Source organism: Giraffa tippelskirchi, chromosome 13, assembly GCF_054371585.1.
Source record: "Giraffa tippelskirchi isolate mGirTip1 chromosome 13, T2T-mGirTip1v1.2.pri, whole genome shotgun sequence".
In the NCBI taxonomy this organism is placed as follows: Eukaryota; Metazoa; Chordata; class Mammalia; order Artiodactyla; family Giraffidae; genus Giraffa; species Giraffa tippelskirchi.
In genome coordinates, this window is record NC_137287.1 from 119,174,457 (window position 1) to 119,198,592 (window position 24,136).

Below are 24,136 nucleotides of genomic sequence, written 5' to 3' on the forward strand. Positions count from 1 at the left end.
GGCCTCGCCCGGCCGAGCGTCACAGCCAATGGGGGAGCGCGCCGGGGGCCGCGCCAGCCAATCAGCGGCTGCTGAGCCGCAGCCAACCGCGGCGCGCGAGGGGCGGGCCCGCAGCGTGCGGAAGAGCCGGGCGGCGGCGCGTGTCGGCCGCTCGCGCTACCCGGCGCGTCGCCCGCCGCCCTGCGGGTCCGAGCGCGCTGATGGCCCCGGGCTGGCTGGGTTTACGCCCCCGGTGCCGAGGACCGAGGTCTGAGCGGGCGTCTCTTGGGCACTCCTAGGCCGGCATCTGTGACGGGCGGGGGACGCGCGGGGAGGGCCCCTGGCCGGGGAGGGCAGGCCCCGTTTGGAGGGTCCGTGGCCGGGGCAGGTTTCAGGGCCTCCGAGGACCCCGAGCGTTCCCCCCTACCGTGGGCCCAGCTCGCGCGGTGCCCCCGGGGACGATCCTGACCGGGGGCTGGGGGCAGTGTCCCCCGGAAGAAGGAGACAGGAGAGTGATAAGAGTCTCTGTCAGATTTGGTGAGCGCTGACTATCTGTTGGGCGCCGGGCCAAGAGCTCGACCGCAGCGTGTTTTTTACTCAAGGTCAGGAGCTGGGTGGCCTCCTCAGAGGCCGCTGTCACCACAGCGCTCGGAGGTGCCCCCTCCTCCTTGTCACTGTGACATCACCGTGCCTTCCCAGTGCTCGTCGGAACGGACGGTCGGTGCCAGGCTCCCCCACCCCGCCCCAGAAAGCAAGCTCCCCAGGGCTAAGACTTGCCGGGTTCACAGCCACACTCCCATGTCCCCGATCAGCCTAAGAGAAGTGAAAGTCCCTCAGTCGTGTCCGACTCTTTGCGACCCCATGGACTGTCCATGAAATTCTCCAGGCCAGGATACTGAAGTGGGTAGCTTTTCCCTTCTCCAAGGGGATCTTCCCAAAGAGCTCGATTAAATGCTTACGGAGTGAATTAAGTCTCAAATGAATTTATTACCTCAGCAGGAACAGGACCGGTCTAGCCGACTACAAAGTACAGGGTAATTGCTCACATAAATTCCACACCGCGTCACCCACCAGATGGGAGCTAAGAGTGTTCAAGAGGTGGTGGAAGGACCCGAGAGGTACCCAAGGGAAACAGGGAAGGGAGCTAAGACCCCACTCTGTAAGATCTTTTGGAGGTTCCATCCTGGTTCTCTGAAGGTTTAAGCCCTGGATTGTCCCGGAGCTAGGAGAAGTGAGTCACCCCAGGAGTGTTTCCTGGGTGTTCCTGCCCTGGGTGGCCACTATCCCCCTCCAGACCCATGCCCCTTTTCTGCTTCTTTGTATATACCACCTCCCAGGAAAGAAAAGCAGGCTTCCTTGGCAGGGAGAGATTGCAGTCTGCAATTCACATCCTGCTGAATTCTGGCAAAACTGGCTGGCTTTGCCTTCTTGGAGCTTACACAGTTCAGATTTTCAATCCAGGAGATTAAGGTGCCTTGTGTTGGTATCGACTGGATCTCAGATTTCAGGGACACACCCCTCCATGCTCTGCCTGTGTCCCAGACCTCCAAGCAGGATGAGATGGCTGGTTCCTGCTGGTGTCTGGAGCTCCCCTAGTGGCCAGCACAAGATGGGTGATGGACAAACAGGTTATTCATTTGCTCAGGGAACACATTTGTTAAGCACCAAGCTGACCCAGGTTGCTGTAGGGAAAGAGCAGGGAACATGACTGTCATATTTTCTCTCATTCTGTGATTGTCTTTGCACCTTCTTGAGTGTCCTTTGATGCACAAAATGTTTTTACTCTTGATGAAGTTTTATCTGCTTTTGTCTTTGTGCTTTAGGGGTCATTATTTCCTCATTTTTTAAGTAACTTCATCATTTTCCACTGTGTGGCTAGATCATAATCCATTTAACTAGTTGTTTATTGATGGACACTTGGGTCATTTCCTATCTTCGAATGTTATAGACATTTTACTCAATGTCATTTTGGCACGTGAAGGTAGGTCTATTTAACTCACTCCTGAAGTGGTATTGCTTTGACAAATGTTAACTGCTTAGCCATTTTGGTAGATATAGATAAACCTATTGGTAGGTAGGTAAGCAGATATTGCCATTGGAATCATATAACTAATTTATATTCCCACTAGCTGTGTTCAAGCGTGCCTGTTTCCCACAATCTTGCCAAGAGAGGGTGGCTAATTAAGTAAGTTAAGACTAAAATTTCAGTCCTTCAGTTACACTTAGCACATTTCAAGTGCTCAATAGTTACACGTGGCTGGAGACTAATGAATTAGTGCAGATATAAAACATTTCCACCATTGCAGAAAGTTCTATTGGGCAAATTTTAGTAAAGAATTGTACAGTGACCTTGACTTCACATTTTAGTAGGACCCTTGGGCTGCTTGTGGGAGGTGGGCTCCGAGACTGAGCAAAATCAGGAGACGAGAGAGGAAGTGTCTGCAACAGACCAAGTAGGAGGGGTTGGAAGGTCAGACTAGAGTGACTGTGGAGATGGGAGAAGGAGTGGGTTCTGGATGCATTTTGAAGGTGGAGTAGCCAGGACTTGCTGGTTGATGTCATGGGGGGTGAGGGAGAGAGGTCAAGGATGACTCTCAGGTTTCTAGCCTGAAGCACTGGAAGGACGGAGGTGCCATTGACTGAGCTGGGGAAGAACAAGGTGGGAGCAGGTTTGGAGGGGGCGGAGACCAGGAGTTATGTTCTGGGCGTGCTGCATGCAGGTTGGACATCCCAAGTATTGATGTCCAGTGGCGTCAAGTAGTTTTTTCTGACCTAGAGAATGACACATGATTTTGGTCATCAAGTTAGAGCAAAGCCAGAAATGAGGGAAGACACAGAATTAGACACCTGAGACGGGGATGCAGGCCAGGGCAGTGATGGGCAGTGGAAGAAGCCTGGTGTTTGAAGCTTGGAGTCTCACAGCTGTGTTTCTGAGCCTCTGTGGGTCCATTTTCCTTCCTCCAAATGGAAAGAATAGCACCTCATAGGTGTGTTGTAAGGCTCACAGTGAGCACTGTGAGAGGTGGGGTTCTTGGCAGAAATGTTTGTTACATTTGATTATGAGGATGCTGGGGTGAGATCCACACCCTCTCCTGGCAGTCAAGGCCGTGCTGACTCCCCAACCTCCTTTCTTGTCACCTCCCACTGTCATCCTCCTGCTGGGCGTTTTACAGATACCAATAAAAGCAAAGAGAACCCTTTCTGGGAGATTCCTGGGGCCATAACCTCTGTGGGGCCCAGTTTCTAGGCATAATCATGCCTCCTTTCCCTGGGAGCAGGTGGGAATAGCAGATGAAAACTAGTTTTAAAAACTAGAGTAAAGCATCGATGATTTTTAAAAAAACCCTTTGAAAATAATAATTTCTAAAAATAAGATTTACAGAAAAGTTGCAAAAACAGTACAATAAATTTCTATATATCACCTTCATTCATATCCCCCAATTGTCAACATTTTACTTCATTTGTCATTTTTTCTCTCTCTGTAATTTTTCTGAACCATTTGAGAGTCAGTTACATAAAAAAAGATAAAATGTCCTTTTACTGCTAATTACTTTAGTGTGCATCTCCTAAGAACAAGGACATTCTCTTACATGACCTCTGAGTAGTTTTCAAAATCAGGACATATTAATGTTGATACAATGTTATAACATCATTCTTATTGTTCATATTCAAATTCCGCTAATTATCCCGATAAGACCTGAAATCCTTATTCTTTTTTTAAAATTTAATGGGAGGATAATTGCTTTACAATGTTGTGTTGGTTTCTGCTGTACAGCAACGTGAATCAGTCATAGGTATACATATGTCCCCTCCCTTTTGAAACTCCCTCCCTCCCCCCACCATTCCACCCCCTAGGTTGTCACAGAGCCCTGAGTTGAGCTCCCCATATTCTACAGCAACTGCCTACTGGCTAGCTTTCTGAAATCCTTATTCTTATACTAGTGATTGCCAAGGTCATGGACCTCTTCCAAAGGGATAAAACATGCGCCTGTCCAAAGAGAAGAAAATCAATGACAGCCATGAATCTGCTGAAAGAATCTGTGCTCATAAACCCTGCTTGCAGGCTTTGTACCTTGAGAGCAGTGTTTCTCAACTGGGATGATTTGCCCCCCAGGGGACATTTGGTAATGCCTTGAAGCACTTGTGGCTGTCACACCTGGGGATGGTGATACGCTGCTGGCATCTCGTGGGTAAAGGCCAGGCATGCTGCCAAACCCTACCAGGCATAGAACAGAGAATTCTCTGGCCCAAAATGTCAGTAGGGCTGAGGTTGAGAAACTGACCTATGGGTAAACTGGGGAGAGACACCTCCCCCAGTTGTAATTGGAGCACCCCCAGATCTACAGTTCACCCCAGCAAATTCTCTCTCCCCAGCTACCCTGGAAAACCCTGCTCCTATAGGCATAGGGAGGCTCAACCAAGTCTGTTCGCGATGGCTCCAAATTGGAACCAGCCCCCATGGCCCATTAGGAGGAGACTGATAAAATCAAACAGTGTAGTCACACGGTGCTTGCAGCTCTTCCTTTGGCTCTGTTTGCGTGCATGCAAAGTCACTTCAGTCATGTCCGACTCTGTGCGACCCCATGGACTGTAGCCTACCAGGCCCCTCTGTCCATGGGATTCTCCAGGCAAGGATACTGGAGTGGGTTGCCATGCCCTCCTCCAGGGGATCTTCCCGACCCAGGGATCGAACCTGTGTCTCTTACGTCTCCTGCACCGGCAGAGAGTTTCTTTACCACTAGCGCTACCTGAAAAGCCCTTGGTTCTGTTTGCTTCTCTGTAAAATGGGGTTGGGGAGATGGGCTTGGAAAATGAAAGTTGCTCAGTTGTGTCTGACTGTTTGCGATCTCATGGATTGTAGCCCACCAGGCCCCTCTGTCCATGAAATTCTCCAGGCCAGAATACTGAAGTCGGTAGCCGTTCTCTTCTCCAGGGGATCTTCCCAACCCAGGGATGGAACCCAGGTCTCCTGCATTGCAGGTGGATTCTTTACCATCTGAGCCACCAGGGAAGCCCAAGAAAATGAGTGAGTAGCCTATCCCTTCTCCAGGGGATCTTCCTGAACCAGGGATCAAACCAGGGTCTCCTGCATTGCAGGCAGATTCTTTACCAGCTGAGCTACCAGGGAAGCTTCCTGGGCTTGGAAGGATGCCAGGAATCCTGGGCCCAGCTGCTGCTTTATGACTATGGGCATCAGTCTCTGACTCATGCATGATTGATGTATTGGGATTATGCGTGAACATGTCTCCAAGCTTTTATTGACCGGAGGCTGCCCTGGAATGTCTCCCCACTGGAATTGGAGGGCACGGCCTCTGCTGAGTCACCTCTGGCCCTGGGAGTCTGGCTCTGGGTACGGCTCATTTTAAAAGCAGCTGCCATTTCTTTTCTTTCTTTCTTTCAGAACATTTATCCTTTTATTTGCTGGTTTAGACCTTTCGTACACTGTAAGTGGTTACTGGGCACTTGAAATGTGGTCTGAATTGAGATATGCTGCAAGCATAAAATACACATTGCAGCAGCTGCTGTTTTCTTAGTGCCAAGTATAGACCAGGTTCAATGCTAAGCCTATACTGTGACTCTCACAAAACTCCTGCATGGGATTAACACACTTACTTTCCTGTCTCCATTTTTTAAATGAAGAAACAGGCTCAGAGAGGTCATGCCACACAGCAGGGAAAGGCAAAATTGGGATTCAAACCCAAGAGGAGTAAAATTCCAAAGTTTGTGTTATTTCCAGTCTGCCGCACCTTCTCCACACATGGTAGGTGCTCAGAAAATGTATGAGTGGCAGAGAAAGGACAATATATTCATTGGAAATAGAGCCCTGAGTTTTAGAATAAAGCATGATGGCTGCCTAGCTGTGTTAGCTAATGATTACTGTTCGTGGTCTCCCTTGCAGCAGTATAGGACATATGACTAGTTTCAGTCAATAGGGTGAGAATGAAAGTGGCACAAAACACCCTGATTTGTGCCCTTAAAGAGGTTGAGTTTTATTGCTTTTTCTCTACTACCTACTAGCAGTAATGTAGATGTGATGGCAGTGCTAGGGCAGCCATCTTGGACCATGAGATGGAAACTGCTGGAAAGAGTCTGGGCCTCTAAACCCATAAAGCCATCATCCAGCTCTGAACAGCTTTTGTTCAGATTGATGTGAGAGAGGAAAATAAACTATTTTCTTGTCTAGGAGACATTTGTTATTTGAGCCATTCTTGCAGCATTGAGCTTGTATCTCACCAATGCATTTGTTAGATGAACAAGTGGATGACTGAATGACAGAAGCAGTAGTCAGATCCAGGCCCACAAACATATAAAAATGCACCAAGATGGCATGTGAGCCTCGGTGGGAGCCAGTGGAGCCAATTTCAAACCTGGCCCTTGTGCTAGTTTGCTGTGTGCCCCTGGATAACCCACGTGCCTTCCCTGGGCCCCACATTTCTGGGCTGTAAACCAGACTTTGTAAGTTCCAGGCTCTGCATGGAATCTATGCAGTTTAGAAGTATTCATAGCTCTGTGGAATTCCATTTTTTAGGAATCTATTCCCAGAGAAATTCTCACCTGACAGCCCATAAACACAGGTGTAAGGATGTAGCTGCAGACTGATTATGGAGCAAAAGTTTGTCCTTAAAGGTGATTAAATAAACTCTGACAGGTTCATGCTAAGGAGTTCTGGACTGCTGATGTGGCCATGATGACTTCTCTTGTGACACCTGCTGGCACAAAATGATGCTGCAGCTCAGCTCAGTGAAGAGTTGGGAATTTCCAGAATAAGAGGTTCAGCCATGAGGGTCGTTTGGGAAGCCACAGAGCAAGGAGAGACTTAGAAGGAAGGCCAAGACAAGGCCTGGCTGTGGAGGTTGAGAATACAGACCTGGTTCAAATTCCAGCTTCACTACCTACTACCCGAGTGAGCTTGGGACCTTCTCTGAGCTTAGTTTCCTCTTCAATAAAGTGAGAATCCTACGGCCCTCGTCTCACAGATGTTTGGTGAGGATTTATGAGAGCATTCACTCATTTCGTTATTTACTGAGCCAGCATTAAGCGACTATGGTGAATCTCATTTAGGCGATAAAGTTATGCCAGGACCTGGATCCTGCCCTCCTGCAGTCTTGTTGGGGGAAGACTATTAAAAAAAAAACATATCCACAAAAACCACACATACAGGATACTTTCAGGTATACGGATAACACTGTAAGGGAAAATAAGGCAGGAGATGGATCTCTGTGGGTGGTGGCACTCTTACAAATGAGGGGCTCCGGGGTGGGTGCGGGTATGTCTGAGGAAGTCGGAGCAGAGGCGAGAAGGAAGGGCGTCTTGTGTACACGGAAGACGTACAGAATGCCAGTGGAAGAGCCTGGTCCATAATACATGCTCAGGACATGGTGGATCACTGTCTTATGACACAAAGGAGTTAAAGGGGAGACTGGAATGCATTTCCCAGGGTCTGAGGCAATCACAGAGAGTGAGAGAAGAGTTTTGGGGGCCTGACAGGTGAAGAGCTGACCCAGCTCTGGGTGGCCCTGGGCAGATCGCCATCTGGGCCTCCACCACCTTGTTTGGAAAATGGGGCCGATAATGTCTACCATGTGAGATTGGGGGTTGTCGTGGGCTGAATTGTAAACCGACCGCCCTCCACCCACCACCAGCCCCGAGTCATATGTTGAAGTCTTGGCCCCCAGCATCTCAAAATGGATCTCTATTTGGAGATGAGGTCTTTAAAGAGATTATGAAGTTAAAACAAGGTCAACAAGGTGAGTCCTAATCCAATAGGACTGGTGTCCTTGGATTACGACACAGAAGGAAGGAGACGGCCATCTATGAGAGGGCCTCAGGAGGAAACAGGCCCGAGGGCACCTTCCTCTCAGACTTCCAGCCTCCAAAACTGTGACTGAAGACGTTTCTGTGGTTTAACCCGCCCGTTCTGTGGTGCTTTGTTCTGGCAGCCCTGGCAAGCGAACACAGGGTGATATATGAATACAGACAGGCACCCCGAGGCCCTTAATAGAAGCTGATTCCCTTGGCCCAGAGCCACGCGGAGCCTCTCAGCAGTGCCCGAGTCTTGACTTGTGAATCCCGGCATCTTGGTAGAAGCCAGAGTCGGCCGTAGGATTGCTGCGTTTCCTCCGCAGCCTGGCCCACGCGGTGCCTGCCATGGGCCCCGCCTCCAGGACTCAGCTCACTTGATTTCTGCCCTCCCATCTGGTTCATTACTCAGTCGATCCACAGACTTAGCAGGTAGCACTGTGGCCATTCTCTGAAATATGGCATGGCTGTATTAGTGAGGGTCGAGTCTGGAAAATGGAGACCACTCTAGGCGTTTCAAACGGAAGATGGGATATCAACACAAGGAGTTGCTTGTAGAGATGATGGAAGAGCCGAGATGCTAAACGGGCAGCAGGAGGCATCCCGGGCTGAGCTACAGCTGGAGGGCGGGGAGACACAGGGATGATGTGGTGTCTCTAGATCCAAGAAGCCAGGGCTGGAGCCATGGTGGGGGCTGCTGGAGGAACTGGGGCCAGGAAGGGAGCTCCTGCTGGGGAGGGACCGGGCCTCTTTGCCCTCAGACCCCTGTGCTGCCCTTCCCTGGTTCTGCTCTGAGTTGCAGAGGTGCTGACTTCTGCAGGCTGCACTTCCCAGGCTCCAGATCCTCTGACTTCTCATTGGCCAATGGGAGGTCCTGGGGGGAGATGGGCGGTTTGAGGAAGGGAGAAGCCAGGGTATTTCCCCCTGTCTCCTCACACCTTGGGCCGCGTCTCCATCAACAGCGGAGTCTCCTCCACAGCTCCAGCTCCCACAGGACAGTCCTCTGTGTTTCCAGCTTTGCTGAGTGACCACAGGCCCTGGACAACTGTCATATTACCTCCTCCTTTTGTCCCTCCAGCTTAGAGATGGCAATGACCTTCCGCTGCTGTGAATTCTTTTCTTGTTGTTGTCTTTTTGGTGAACTGTTTATTTTTAAATGGAAACCTAATCCTAAGATAGGGATCTTCTCCAAAATACACTCTAAAATATCTAAACCTTCTCACAATATACACGAAAATACTGCTAGTCTAGAACATTTACCCCCATCAAAATCTACAGAAAAATCAAAAGCAATCTTCCTAACCAATGCAAGAAGGAAAAAAAAAATGCCCAAGGTTAAAGAAAACCTCCCTCCAAAACTACAGTAGATTAGGCATTTAATTTTTCTTTTCACTGAAAAGTCAGAAAAGAATGATCTAAATCACTCTTCCAAATACGTCTTCCCTTCAGTGGCCTGGTTGAGAAAGTCACTCAGTTGTCAGTAAAGTCAAGGCTTCATCCAATACCCTGAGGTTCCACCAAGTTCCCTCTTCTGAGGCTTCGGTGAAAGGTTTGATTCTGACCAGGCGCCTGCAAAGGTCTGCCAAGAGGGCAGGTGCACGTGCCCTGGTCAGCAACTCAAAGCGGTAGGCTCTGTTGATGATTCCATACTGGGTGCTTCCAAGTCTAGGTGCGTTGAAGCACTTATGTGAACTGTCATTTAATGTTTCGGTAAGGTACTCACAGGCATGGCCTGTCCTGGAGCGTCCACTGCAGGAGACTGTATTATCTCTGTGGGGAGGGGGCGGCCGAGCTGGGAGGAAGGGGAGCTGTGAATTCTAAACAACTTCCTGGTTGGCTTCTGGGCTCCCGCATCATCTCTGTAACCAGTTCCCGGTGGGAAAGGCTCTGCTTAAAAGCTCGGGGGTTTCCCATCCTGCTATGAAAGCCGGCGGGCGAGCGGCCCGTCCGGCAGCCTTTCCCGGGCCCTCCCTCTTCTGACAGGTAAGAACCTGGCAGGCCACAGCGGGGAGAGGAAGCTGGGCTCTGGGGGCCAGAGGGTAGCCCTAGAGCCGGGTGAGTTCTCTCTGTCCTAGTTCTGCTCTGTAAACTCCATCAGGCCACCTGCCCGCGCTGAGGCCTCCGTCTCCTCACCTGTCATGTGAGGATCAGGGTCGAACCCATTGACACAGGGAGTTTTGAGGATTTGACAAGATGTGATGTGGAAAGAGCTTAGCCACAACCTTAAAAATGAAGAGTAAAGAGGAGACTCCCCCATCAGCAGTTAAAAGACGTGTAACCATCATCACAGAGGCCGTGGGGGTGCTGGTGCAAGGCCAACAGGCCAGCGGGGACAGGGGAGCTTGTGGGAATACAAGAAATAAAGGCACAGTGACAGCAGCCCCGCAGTCCGGCGAGCGGAGGAGAAATTGTTCAGAAGATGATGTTGGGAAAGTGGCCCCTGATAAAACTGGATCTTTTTTTTTAAAAACAAAACAATATTGATTTGGCTGTAAAGGGTCTCAGTTGTGGCAGGATCTTCGACTTTCAGTGCGGCATGCAAACTCTTAGTTGCTGCATGCGGGATCCGGTTCCCTGACCAGGGGTTGAACCCAGGCCCCCTGCATTGGGAACACGGAGTCTTACCACTGGACCACCAGGGAAGTCCCTAAAACCAGATCTTTCATTCATACTGAAAACAAAGATGGGTTCTAGATGGATTAAAGACAATATGAAGTGCAAAATTAGAAAAATTAGAAGTTATATATACACAATGGAATACTATTCAGCCATAAAGAGAAATTACATTTTGACATATGCTACGATATGGATGGACCTTGAAAACATTATGCTAAGGGGAATAAGCCTGTCATAAAAAGGAAAACATTGTACAATTTCTCTGATGCCTAGAGTAGTCAATTTCATAGAGATAGAAAGCAAATTAGCGGTTTCCAGAGGCTGTTGGGGGGAGGATGTGAGGAGGGGTAGAGTTCGATGGGGACAGAATTTCTGTTTGGGATGAAAAAGCTCTGGATGTGGACAATCATGGTGGTTGCACAACATGATGAATGTACTGTTAAAATGACTAAAATGGTTAGTTTTATATTATCTATATTTTACCACAATAAAAAAGCACAATGTATAAAAGGCAAAAAAAACCCCAATAACATTTATTTTGATTATGTCCAAATGAAGGAATTCTGACCAAAGGACCCTATGGACAAAGTTAATAGAAAGATGTTAAGTGTGAACACATCACAGTGTCTAAAACTGCAGTGCTTAGAACATACGAGAAACTCCTGCAAACAATGACAGAGAAGACAGCAGCCTCAGTGGAAAAAGAGCAATGGATGTGAAGATCAATTTGCAGAAGAGGAAAACCGCAAGCATGGGGGAAAGGCTCAGACTCACATGTAAGAGGGAATGCAAAGAGGAGCTATCACTTTACATCAGTTAGAGTTAAAGTTGGATGGCACCCAGGTTTTCGCCACTGAGAGGATCGAGGCTGGGGTAAGAAAAGTAGAAACTGCGCCCGAGACATCTTGTTGTGTCAGAAAATAAGGTCACGCTCCAAGAATAATGGGGATGTGGTAAAAAGACACAGGAGCCAGCGGAAAGGGGCTGACAGAAGCCAAACCAGGGCCCATTTGAGCACCAGATCAAATAATAGTAATGATGGAAGGAAATAAAAGTGGAATAAGATAAAATCCACGAGTCCATATTGATAAAAGTGAATAAACAAATAAATGGGGGTGAGGTGGTTTTAAGATATGGCTGCCAGCTCTTCGGGCTTCCCCCGTGGCTCAGTGGTAAAGAATCCGCCTACAATGCAGGAGACGCAGGCAGGAGAAGAGAGTTCGGTCTCTGGGTTGGGAAGAGCTCTTTGTCCCCTGGAGAAAGAAAATGGCAACTCCTTCCTGTGTTCTTGCCTGGAAAATCCCAATCTGTGGGGCTGCAAAGAGTTGGACACAACTGGGCAACTGAACAACAGCAGCAACGACAACCAGTTCTTTGACACTCTTCACTCTTCAAGGGGCGGAGCCAAACTCACCTCCTCCTGAGATCAGCGATTGATTCTAATAAATAGAACGTGGCAGAAGGGAAACTATCAGGAGACTCGGTAATATAAGGTTGGCCAAACAGTGCCTTTGGTGTTTAAGTAAAAGTAAAAGACACATTTTTCATTTTCACTACTTTTCATATTGGACAACGTATTCACTATTGTGTTCCATCATCTGCCATTTTTTCAGGCAACTTCATCATTCCATTGTCCCCAAACTTTTTATCTTTTTGAGCAAAGAACTGTTCCAGGTGCCTTTTACGGTCTTCCAGGGGATTGAATTTTTTTTTCCCATTAAGAGAATTTTGTAAAGACTGAAATGTAATCTGAAGGTGCAATGTCTGGTGAATATGGTGGATGAATCAGAACTTCCCAGCCAAGCTGTGACGGTTTCTGCTTAGGGGAGGACAACTTCCACGTCACGAGGACACTCAGGCAGCCCTAGCGATAGGCCCGTGGATGGGAGCCGAGGCCACCCACAAGGGCCGTGTAAGAGAGTCATTTGGAAGCAGATCCCTTAGCACTGGACTCTCCACCGTGATACCCACCAGCCACATAGGGCTGTTCAATGCTTGAGTGTAAGTGGCCCAAATTGGAATCTGCTGTGTTAAATACACCCTGAATTTCAAAGAAGCCTGAAAAAAACCCAGATGTCAAATATCTCATTAATACTTTTTTATATTGCGAACATGTTGAAATGATAAGATTTTAGATATAGAGGGCTCGGTAAAATATATCACTAAAATTAATCATTAACCATGGGGTTTCCATTATGGCTCACATTCTGTTCTTCCCACTGAACATCAATGCTTCAGCCCCAGCTGAACTTTCAAATAATTTTAGTCCCAGCCAACATCTTTTTCTAAAAGATTTCTTTATTCATTTATTTTTGGCTGTGCTGGGTCATCACTGCTGCTCGAGGTCTCCGGCCAGTTACGGCGAGTGGAGGAGACTCTTTGCCGTGGACAGAGCACGGGGTTAGGTGCTCCGGGGCATGTGGGATCTTCCCGGGCCAGGGATCGAACCTTCCTGGGCCAGGGATCGAACCTGTGTCTCCTGCGTTGGCAGGTGGACTCATAACCACTGGACCACCAGGGAAGCCCCCAGGCAACATCTTGACTGCAATCTTCTGAGAGATTCTAAGGAGAACCTTCGGGTCAAACAATACTGAATTCCTGACTCCAAAAACCCGTGAGAAAATGACTGATTATTATTTTAAGCTGCTAAGTGTTGGGGTCACTATACACATAGCAATAGATTGATTGAGGCAAGTATCATAATGGGTGCTAAAGGTAGTGAAATTGCGAAACAATGAGTGAAGATTGCAGGAATAATAGGATATTGAAATAGTTTAAAAATATCTCCCCATGAGATGCTTATTCATTACAAAGAGAAAATACAGTTCTCTGGCAGTGGTGAAACCTGGCCCACATCACTCGGCCAAGTGATGAATATTAGCATCACCAATAAGGGGACGTGTAGCTTTCAGGTCCTCCGGCTGCGGAACTCCAAGAGGGACACACCACCACTTGGGCGGTTCCTGAGAAAGGTGCACAGCTTCAGTTCAACCGCGAGGAAACTTTGGACGGAACCACAAGAGGGACATTCTGTGAAATATCAGGCCTCTTCAAAAGTGTCAAGGTCATCAATTTTTAGGAAAGACAGACCAAGGAACTGTTTCCCAATGAACAGGCACCAAAGAGACAGGGCAGTGAGATGCAGACACCAGGACACTCACCCCTAAATACTTCAGCATGGACACCAGAAGCTAGAGTTCAGTAAGTAAGTAAGTGTTGATCACTCAGTGTGACTCCTTGCGGTCCCATCAGGCTCCTCTGTCCATGAAATGCTCCAACCAAGAATACTGGAGTGGGGTTGCCATTTCCTTCTCCAGGGCTCCTGTAGGGGAAATTAGAATTGGAGGCGTCAAGTCCAAGGGAGCTGCCCCGGACATGTTCATTATCAGTGTTCCTCTCCTTTGTAAAGCACATCTGGCTGCCAGATTGTTTAATTGTGAGCCATTCAGGGGCCATTGCTCTTCTGCTCTTAACATATCTAATATGCACCCCAAAGATCTTTCCTTTGAGATAAATGAAATATTTCTTGTCTGTAAAACTGACGCTCAGTGAAATGTACAGATCTTAGGTGTACTTTGGGTTATTTCTGAAACAAGGTTTTGCAGATGTAACCAAGTTAAGATGAGCTCATACTGGATGAGGGTGGGCCCTAAACCCACTGACTGGTGTCTTTATAAGAGAAAGGAGGAGATGTGGATACAGACATGCCCAAGGGGAAGAAGGCCCCGTGAAGAGGGAGACACAGCATGGCGTGATGTGACTCCAAGGCAAGTAATGCTAAAGACTGCACCAGCATGGCTCTGATTTCAGACTTCCGGCTGCCAGAACTGTTGGAGAATAAATGCATGTTGTTTTATGTGCCCTGGTTTGTGATAATTTGTGATGACAGCTTGGAAAAACTGATGCGGAACATTTACCATCACCCGCAAAAGTACCCTCCTACTTTCCCACAAAACCCTGCCCACCGCTCAGAAGAGAAAATCACGCTTCTGATACTTTCCAGCATAGATTAATGTTGCTTGTTCTACAGCTTCCTATAGGTGGAATCAGGCAGGATGTATTCCTTTGTGTTGGTGCTTTTCACCTGGCACAAGATTTTAGAGATAGCTGCTTTGTTGTTGCTCACTCACTCAGTTGTGTCTAACTCTTTGCAACTCCATGGACCGCAGCTCGCCAGGTCTCCCTGTTCTTCACCATCTACCAGAGTTTGCTCAAACTCATGTCCATCAGGTCGGTGATGCCATCCAACCATCTCATCCTCTGTCATCCCCTTCTCCTCCTGCCTTCAATGTTTCCCAGCATCAGGGTCTTTTCTAATGAGTCAGCTCTTCATATCCGGTGGCCAAAGTATTGGAGCTTCAGCTTCAGCATCAGTCTCTCCAGTGAACATTCAGGACTGATTTCCTTTAGGATTGAATGGTTTGATCAGGTGGTGATCAGGTGGTTTGGTCAGGGGGTTGCACCTATGAATGGTTGGCACGCCTATGATTAAAGTCAGTTTGCTTGAGGGGGGAGCAAAATCTGAAGTTGAGGAGGAGGGGGGTGGGCAATAAGGATGGAAAATTTCTCTTCAAAGCTGGGCGTGGAGCCTCCTGTCCTGGAACTCCAGACCTTTGAAGTTCGCCACCTACCCCTGCTTTCCTGTCTGGACTCAGCAAACAGCGGGGCAGATTGGAGGCTAGGCTCTGTTGCCACCTGGTGGTCATTCTAGATAAGTGCAACCAGCGATGCCAGCCCTGCCTCCAGCTGGGTGGGGAGATTGGGGGTCAGGTCAGTGTGTATTTTCCAGGGTTGTGCCCCTAAGTCACTGAGCACCTATTCAGCACCGGCAGGAGTCCTATGTGAGTGTGTGTATACAGAGATGACCTACACTGGGCTGACTGTGAGGGGCTCCAAGGAGAGGGAGGTTACACAAAACCAGGTGCAGTAGGGTCAGAATAAGATCCTGGAGTCACAAGGTGTAGGGAGCACAGAGGGAGCAGAGAGAAATTGGACTTGGGCATTCAGGGGAAGTTTCTCAGGGCATTTCTCAGCTGCAGGCAGAGAGAAGCGTGTTAGAAGCAGAGGGAACAGCAGGACCAAAGGTGTGGTGGCAGGACCACGCCAGGCATGACTTTCTGAACTCAAACAGTAGTAAAGTAACACATACCCAGGGCTTCCCTAGTGGCTCAGCGGTAAAGAATCCGCCTGCAATGCAAGAGACTCAGGTTCCATCCCTGGGTCGGGAAGATCCCCTGGAGAAGGAAATGGCAACCCACTCCAGTATTCTTGCCTAGGAAATCCCATGGGCAGAGGAGACGGGAGGGCAACAGTCCATGGGGTCACCAAGAGTCGGATACGACTGAGCGGCTAAACAGCAAACAAAGCATATCCACGGTGACCATTTTGAAGTTGGAAGAGGATGTCGATTTCCCTCCCTCCTCCCACCTCAGGGCTCCAGCCCGCTGTAGTGGACGTCCTCGAGGGCTCCCCACGAGCCAGCCTCCTGGAAGGCACGCCCTTGCGCAGTCCCCAGGCCTTGCGCCTGGCCCGTACGGCAGGACAGGACAGAAGTGTTGGTGAGCCAGTGTGGGGCTTCCGCCTGAGAAGCCCCAGCAGCTTTCCCCTCTGCGCTTGGGGGCACGGCCACTGTGCCAGGGAGCCCACGGGGAGGAGCAACCTGGGGGGCACGGGAGCGCATTCCAGCAGAGAGCCAGACAGGTGCAGGGGCCGGAGAGGAAGCCCGGTGACGATCACGGACACGTCCGCAGGCCGTTTGAAGAGGCCACGCGTGGAGGGAGAGACTAGGTAACGGAGAGCGGGGACCACGGCTCACCGCAGACAGGCTCCCGCAGCCAGCCGCCGTGCAGGCCGAGCCAGCGGCGGCCCCACGCGCGGGGATGAGGGAGGCACCTTGGGCGTTCTCGCCCGCAGACAGCCCTGGAGCGGAGACCAGCTGCCCCCGCCCCGCGCCTTGTCCAAAGTGCTGACCCACAGGGCTGTCAGCAAAGCGGAGCGGGGTGGTGGCCAGCTGCTAAGTTGCGGGGTGCGTTATCCCCCCGGCATTCGGCAGTCGGGGCGCCGCGGGCTCCAGGCCGCCCCTGCTGGGCATGTCTCCCGGCCCTTCCAGCAGGAGCCCGCCCGCTCACACGAACACTTGAGGCTGCATTTCCTTGCCCGTCTGCCTTCAGGTGGGGGTTCCTACACCACACGTCCTGGCCTGGCCGTTCTCTTCCTCTCTCTCTTTTAAAGTCATTCATTCGTTTATTGACCTTCTTTTTAAAAACATCGACTCCTCACGACTGCGCTGGCTTTCTCGAGCTGTGATGCTCGGACTTCTCATGGCAGTGGCTTCTCTTGTCGCGGAGCGTCGGTTCCAGGCCGCACGGACTTCAGGAATTGAGGTGCCCAGGTTTAGTTGCCCCCCCCCCCCGCATGTGGAATCTCCCTGGACCAGGGAAGGAACCCGTTTCTCCTCCATCGGCAGGCAGATTCTTAACCACTGAACCACCAGGGAAGTCCCTGGCCTTTTTCTCTTAACGATAGACCTTAGGGATGGTCCCAGATGCATGCGGTTCAATCCAGTCCTCACTAGCCACGGGAGTGAAACTGATGAAACAAAAACACTGAGTTCCAAGTCACACCAGCCACCTCTCAGGGGCTCAGTGGCCCTCCTGCAGCCGGCAGCTCCCTCCCAAGCGGCAGAGCAGAGACGTGGGCTGTTCCCACCAGCCCAGGGAGTCCTGTGGGGCAGTGCTGGTCTGGATTCTCCCCCATAGCACTGCCCCGTTATTTTTAGCAGCTGCGGAGTCTTTCCTGGAAATACTGATGCCAGAGCAGGAGATTTGCTATTGCAGTGTCCGTCTGTCTTTGTGAGGTGTGAGTGTCTTTGTAGGATAAATGCCCAACATTTCTGGGCCCGAAGTCTTCCATTTTGATAGCTATGGCCAAGGTACTAGACCTCGAACCACTTAGCAAAGCCACTGAAAGTGTGTGAGCCTGTTTGTTTTCCCAGTGCTGCTTCATCAACGCATGTGGGATTCAGAATTTTGGGTTTTTTTTTTTTTTTCAGCTAATGGTGAGGATTTTCACAACAAGCAAGACTCTACCAGGAAGCTGCCCTGCCAGGCCCTCCTTTCACTCACAGTCCCACTGGGTGTCTCTCCATGCTGACGTAAAAAGATACTTTGTCCTTTAAAAAAATCGTGGTATTATAAAATTCACATAGCATAAAGTTTGCCATCATTAAAAAAAAAAACGGAAGTAGAGTTGATTGGCAATATTGTGTTAATTTCAAGTGGACAGCAAAGTGATTCAGATACACATACATATATAGCCTCAGGTTTTCTGTTACAGGTCATTAAAACATACTGATTACAGTTCCCTGTGTTACATAGTGAATCCTTGTGGCTCATCTATTTTATGTACAGTAGTTTGTATCTGTTAATCCCGTACTCCTGATTTATCCCTTGTCCCTGTCCCCTTTGGTAACCATAAGTTTGTTTTCTATGTCTGTGAGTCTATTTTTGTTTTGTGTATGGGTTGATTTGTATTGTTTTCTAGATTCCACATATAAGTGACATTGCGTAGTATGTCTTTCCTTGTCTGACTTACTTCACTAAGTATAATATTCTCTAGATCCAGCCACATTGCCACAAATAGCATTATTTCATTCTTTTTTGCTGGCAGAGTAATTACATATACATACATAAATATATATCTCCTACCTCTTCTCTATCCATTCATCTGTCGATAAGACGTTTAGATTGCTCCCCTGTCTTGGCCCTTGTGAATAGTGCTGCTATGACTAGTGGGGTGCCTGAATCTTTTCGAATTAGGTTTTCATCTTTTCTGGATACATGTCCAGGAGTGGCACTGCTGGATCTTATGGTAGCTCTATGACACTGACCATCTTATAATCCCATAGTTCTGATAAATGTGTCATGTCTATGTAAGATGCTAGTATTAGAGGAGGCTGTACAAAGATTTTATGGGAATGCTGTACTGACTTTACAACTCTTCTATAAATCTAAAATTGTTACCAAGTAAATAGTTAAAATTAACCAGCAATTAAAAAAAAGTTCAAAAAAATATACCATCTTAACTACAGTTCAGGATTCCAGGTGGCGCTAGTGGTAAAGAACCCGGCTACCAATTCAGGAGATACGAGAGATGCGGGTTCAATCCCTGGTTCAGGAAGATTCCCTGGAGAAGGAAATGACTACTCACTCCAGTATTCTTGCCTGGAGAATCCCAGGGATAGAGGAGCCTGGTGGGCTACAGTCCATAGGGTTGCAGAGTCGGACATGACTGAAGCAACTGAGCGCGCACACACACACACACACACACACACACACACAACTACAGTTCAGGGAGATCAAGTATATGTACACTGATGTACAAGCAACACCACCATCCATCTCTGGGACCGTCTCATCTTCCCGAGCTGAAACTCTGTACCTGATAAACAACTCCCCACTCCCCTCTCCCCAGCCAACATTCTACTGCCTGTCTCTGTGAGTCTGACTGATCCAGGCACTGCATATAAGTAGAATTAGACAGTGTTTGTCCTTTTGTGTCCTCCCTATTTCATTTAGCATAATGTCCTGAAGGTTCATCCATGTTGCAGGCTGTGTCAGAATTTCCTTCTTTTTAAAGGCTGAATAATATTCCCTCATACGTATAGACCACGTTTTGTTTATTCATTCATACATCAATGGATATTTGTGTTGCTTCCACCTTTTGGCTATTGTGAATAATTGCTGCTGTAAATATGGGTGTTAAATATATTTTCGAAACCCTGCTTTCAGTTCTTTTGGGTATATGCCCAGAAGTGGGATTGCTGGATCATATGGTAGTTCCATTTTTAATTTTTTGAGGAAGAACCTCAGTGTTTCTAACAGGGATTGTACCATTGACATTCCCACCAGCAACACAAAAGGGTTTCAGTTTCTCCATATCATCATCAACACTTGTTGTTTTTTTTTTTTACATTAGTCAGTGGGTGTGGGTGTGAAGTCTCTCATTGTGGTTTTGATTTGCATTTCCCAAATAATTAGTAATTTTGAACATCTTTTCATGTGTCGTTCACATGTCTTCTTTGGAGAAATGTTTATTTTAAGCCTTTGCCTCTTTTTAATTGAGTAACTTTTCTGGTGAGTTGTAGGAGTTCTTTATATTTTCTGGATATTAACCTCTTTTCAGATGCTATTCAGTTGCTAAGTTGTGTCTGAGTCTTTGTGACCCCATGGAATGCAGCATGCCAGGCTCCCCTGTCCTTCACCATCTCCTGGAGCTAGCTCAAACTCATCCACTGAGTCGGTGATGCCATCCAACTATCTCATCCTCCGTCGTCCCCTTCTCCTCCTGCCTTCAATCTTTCCCAACATCAGGGTCTTTTCCAATGAGTCGGCTCTTTGCATCAGGTGGTCAGTATTGGCGATTCATCTTCAACATCAGATATGTGACCTGCAAATATTTCCCCCTTTCTTGTAGACTGTCTTTCTACTCTGTTGATTTTGTCCTTTACTGCCTGGAAGTTTTTAATTTTGATGCATCAAATATATCTACTTTTTCCCCTGTTGGTTGCTAGCGCTTTTGATGTCATATACCTTGTCCCTTTAAATGGCTATAGAACGGCTCATGGTGTGGTTGTTTTGTAACTGGATCTGTCAGCAAATCCTGAAGGTTCTACTTTTATAAAGTGGATTCAGACCCTCTTTCTCACAGCCGCCATGGCTTGATGGAGTCCACTGTTATCTGGCTGCGTGACTCCGTTTACCTCCTCGCTGGGCTCCCTGCTTCTTCCTTTACCTCCGGGACAGTCCATCCCCCAGAGGCAGCCTACGGATTCTATCAGAACCTAAGTCAGATCCTGTCCCTCCTCTGCTCAGAACTCGCCTTCGCTCCCCCTAACCCCAAGGAAAAGCCAAAGTTGTTACATGCTCAGTCGTGTCTGACTCTTGCTACCCTACGGACTGCAGCCCGCCAGGCTCCATGGGACTTTCCTAGCAATATTTGGAGTGGGTTGCCGTTTCCTTCTCCGGGGGATTTTTCCAGCCCAGGGATTGAACCCATGTCTCCTGCGTCTCCTGCACTGGAGGCGAGTTCTTGACCACTGAGCCATCAGGGAGGCTCCAAAGCCTGTGAGATATGGCCCCCACTATTCCTATAAGATAATTTCCTGCTACTTACATGAGCTAGGCATGCTCCTACCTCAGGGCCTTTATACTTGCTGTTTTCCTTGCTGCTGTCTGCATGGCCCACTCCCTCACTGCATTCATGTTTTTGCTCACCTGTCACCTCAATGAGGCTCCCCTGACCATTCTAAAAACTTAAGAACTGTAATGGGCTTCCCCAGTGGCTCAGCAGGTAAAGAATTTGAATGTAGGAGACACGGGAGACATGGGTTCGACCCTTGGGTCAGAAAGATCCCCTGGAGAAGGAGATGGCAACCCATTCCTGCCAGGAAAACTCCATGGACAGAGAAGCCTGGCGGGCTACAGTCAGGGGGTCGCAAAGAGTTGAACACTACTGAGCACACGGCACAGTTATTTGACCATTCTCAAGTTAAAATAAAATCCCCCAACACTCCCCATCCCCCTCCTCTGCTGTATTCTTCTCCATGGAACTTACCAGAATATAACCCACTGTATGCCTAACTCATTTACTTTGTTTACTGTTTATCTTCCCCAAAAGGAATATCAGCTTCATGGGAACAGGGATCACTTCTGTCTTGTTCGTGAATACGTCTCTAGGGCATGAGACATGGCAAGTTCCAAAAAATATCTGATGAATGACTTAAGGAAAGTACCTTTTGTCTGCTTGTTGGACATTTTTACTTCTTTCAGTGGTGGCTTGCTCATGCCTTGTGAGCATCTATTAGTATCCACAGTGCCCATAAGCCAAGTACTCAGTAGGTCCTCCATCAAAGATTCATTTAAATCACTCTTGCATTTCCAGAACTGACTCATTCGAAAAGCCCCTGATGATGGGAAAGATTGAAGGCAGGAGAAGGGGATGACAGAGGATGAGATGGTCGATGGCATCACTCTCTCGAAGGACATGAGTTTAAGTAAACTCCAGGAGCTGGCGAAGGACAGGGAGACCTGGTGTGCTGCAATCCATGGGGTCGTAAAGAGTCGGACACGACTGAGCGACTGAACCGAACTGACTGCATTTCCAGAGCTGGCCACGTGGTGGCAGCATGCGCCCAGGCAAGTTTCACTAGCAGCCCCGAGGGTCTCCCACCGATTCCAAAATTCCGGATCCCAGGACCTTGCACCTGGAAGCTCCCCGGGATCTAATCTAGGCAGGTGGGGAAAGTGAGGTCTGGCAGAGGAGGCATGGTGGGGGAAAACGTCAGACACAGGAATCAGGGGCAATCTGGCTTTTGCTCTTGTACCAGTTCACTGTGATTCCGGGGGCAGTCCTGAGCAGCCCTGGGCCTGCAGGCCTGCCTGCTTTGGGAGGCTTCCGGGACGTGCATGGTCAGGCACTTTGCAGAGCTCAGGGGAGGTCCTTCACTCTCATGAGCTGAGGTGGGCCGGTGTGAGGGGGTGCCAGAGGCCCAGAACGCCCACGAGAGAGGGAATGGCGTCACCCCCGTTGACCAGATGAGGGACTGAGGTCTAGAGGGGGCACCAGAGTGCCACGGCCTGCAGGGTGCAGAGCAGGAATAGGCCAGTCCCACAACATCCCAGCTCCACAGCCTCCAGAGACAGTCTCTCTGCACCCTCTGATGCTTCCCCCCTCAGCCTTCTTTTTCGACCTGCTGGCTGACTTCTAAGCTCCACTGAGAACACCTTGACCACCGTCTGTCAAAGAAGCAACAATGGACACCTTTGGTCTCCGCCTCCTGCAAACGGGGCTAAAGAAAAGCAGCAGAGGCCGGGAGAAGGAATTCTGATAGCAGTTTGGGGGCAGAGGAGGGCACGGACCAGGGCAGGAGAGGGCCTGTTCCTCCCCAGTTGACCCCCGGCTCCTGCCCACCCTTCGCAGCCATGCGGGCCCAGCCCACAGCTTCCTGTTTTAAAAGTGAAGCTAGAATTTTGAATTTTGATGTGATATGTCTTGATTTTTTTTTAATGTTGGCAACACAGTCATTAAAAAACAAGACAGAAAGAAATCCGAAGCGAATCACTGCGGGGGTCAAGTCGAACCCATCTCTGGCTTGGATCCGGGTGCTGGCTGCCGCCTTGAGACCCTTCCTTGCCCCGGGTTCCTAGGAACACCTATGCCACAGGTGACTGGGAGAAGTCGCCGTGGGAGGTGACAGGTGGGTCCTGGTTTCTGGGCCCTCGCCGCCTGCAGGGCCACTGGGAGTGCTCCAGGGCTCTGGGCCACAGTGGTTCGGTCACATCACCCCCCTCCTCCGGGAAAGGCTGAGCAGCAGGCAGGGGCAGCAGGCAGGGCCTGTTGAGCAACCAGCCTTGTGAAAACAAGGGCTTACGTCACCCGTGCAGGCAGCCTCCCTGCAGGACACCTGCGGTGGCGCTGGGGTGGGAACCATCACTGATTTCAGCGTCAGGGGTGGCAGGGTGGGGAGCCAGAGGCTCAGTGTTTGGTAGGTGAGGGCAAGACCCCAATGGGACTGAATCTGTTCTGGGGGGCTGGTCCCCAGGGCCTGGGTGGCCCCTTGACTCACTATGTAACCCCCAACTGCCCTTCTCTGAGCCTCAGTTTTTCCACTCGGAAAATGGGGCTCACATCAGACCCGTTATGATTTATTACAAACCCAAAGGGGAAGGCTGGGCTGGGAAGACGTTAATCCTTCCCACCCCTGGGCCTCAGTTTCCTCATCTGTAAAGTGGGGATGATAATAGGACCTGCTTCTTACCAATGATCAGGAGGATTAAATGAGTTAATATATGCAAAGGGCTTAAAATATCGTTCAGGGAGGGTGAAAGACTGACCTGAGGTCACACACAAATCCTTCAATTAGTTGCAGACTCCCCGCATCTCACTGCATCTCCCTAGAACCCCGAGAGGCAGGGGCGGGTGCTGAGTCTCAGAGAGATCACAGAGTGCAGTTAATGGGGTGTGGGGGGGAACCTCACCATCTTCTCCATCTACCTTCATTTATTGAGCCCCTCCTGTGTCAGGTGCTGTTCCAGGCACTGGGGGAACAGCAGTGAACAAAACACAGAAATCTCTGACAAGGGAAGGGGGCAGTGGGGACAGAAATCAAGATGAGGAGGTGCGATAATGTGGACTGTCCTTGAGAGTGGTGAAGGAGATGAAGCAGGGGATGTGAATGGAGTGATCAAGGGCCCAGGACTTTCCAAGGGGAGGTCAGGGAGGGCTTTCGGAGGAGGTTACCTTCGGGCTGAGCCCTGAGGAGCTGCCTTGGGCAGAGCTGGGGAAACCGTGTTCTTGGTCCAGAGGTAACAGTAAACGCACCCTGTTCCCTGGTAAATTCTGAGCATGCCTGACCCGCGGTTTTCCATATCTGAGGGCCAGTGCTCATGGAGCGGGTAGTCTGGCGGGGGACTGAGGCAGACAAGACAGCGAGGATCATGGCGGCGGGAGACAAGGGCTAGGAAGGAAGTTCACCAGCAGGCAGGGCTGGGAGGGCCTCTTGGGGGCAGTGGCCCTTCAGCTCAGCCCTGAGTGTCCCATTCTGCAGCCCGGGAGGCCTGGCTGGGTGGCCCCAGGGCCTTAGGTCCCTCCCTGGCCCAGAGGCTGCTGGGAAGGCCCAGAAAGCCAGCAGGCTGGGCCAGTGTTTCACCCTGTCGCTCCCTGCCCCCCACCCCCCAAGGGC

General features: G+C 49.5%; 2 long non-coding RNA genes across 2 annotated transcripts in view; both read left to right on the forward strand.

Annotated features, from left to right (window-relative positions):
* LOC145533225 (uncharacterized) overlaps positions 1 to 24,136 on the forward strand; it is a 45,184-nt gene that overhangs the window by 3,280 nt on the left and 17,768 nt on the right. The gene's annotated exons all lie outside the window — the stretch shown is intronic.
* Positions 141 to 22,501, forward strand: LOC145533223 (uncharacterized). The gene is made up of 3 exons (XR_014073922.1): positions 141 to 247; positions 21,337 to 21,590; positions 22,131 to 22,501. It is a non-coding gene; the product is annotated as an uncharacterized LOC145533223 (long non-coding RNA).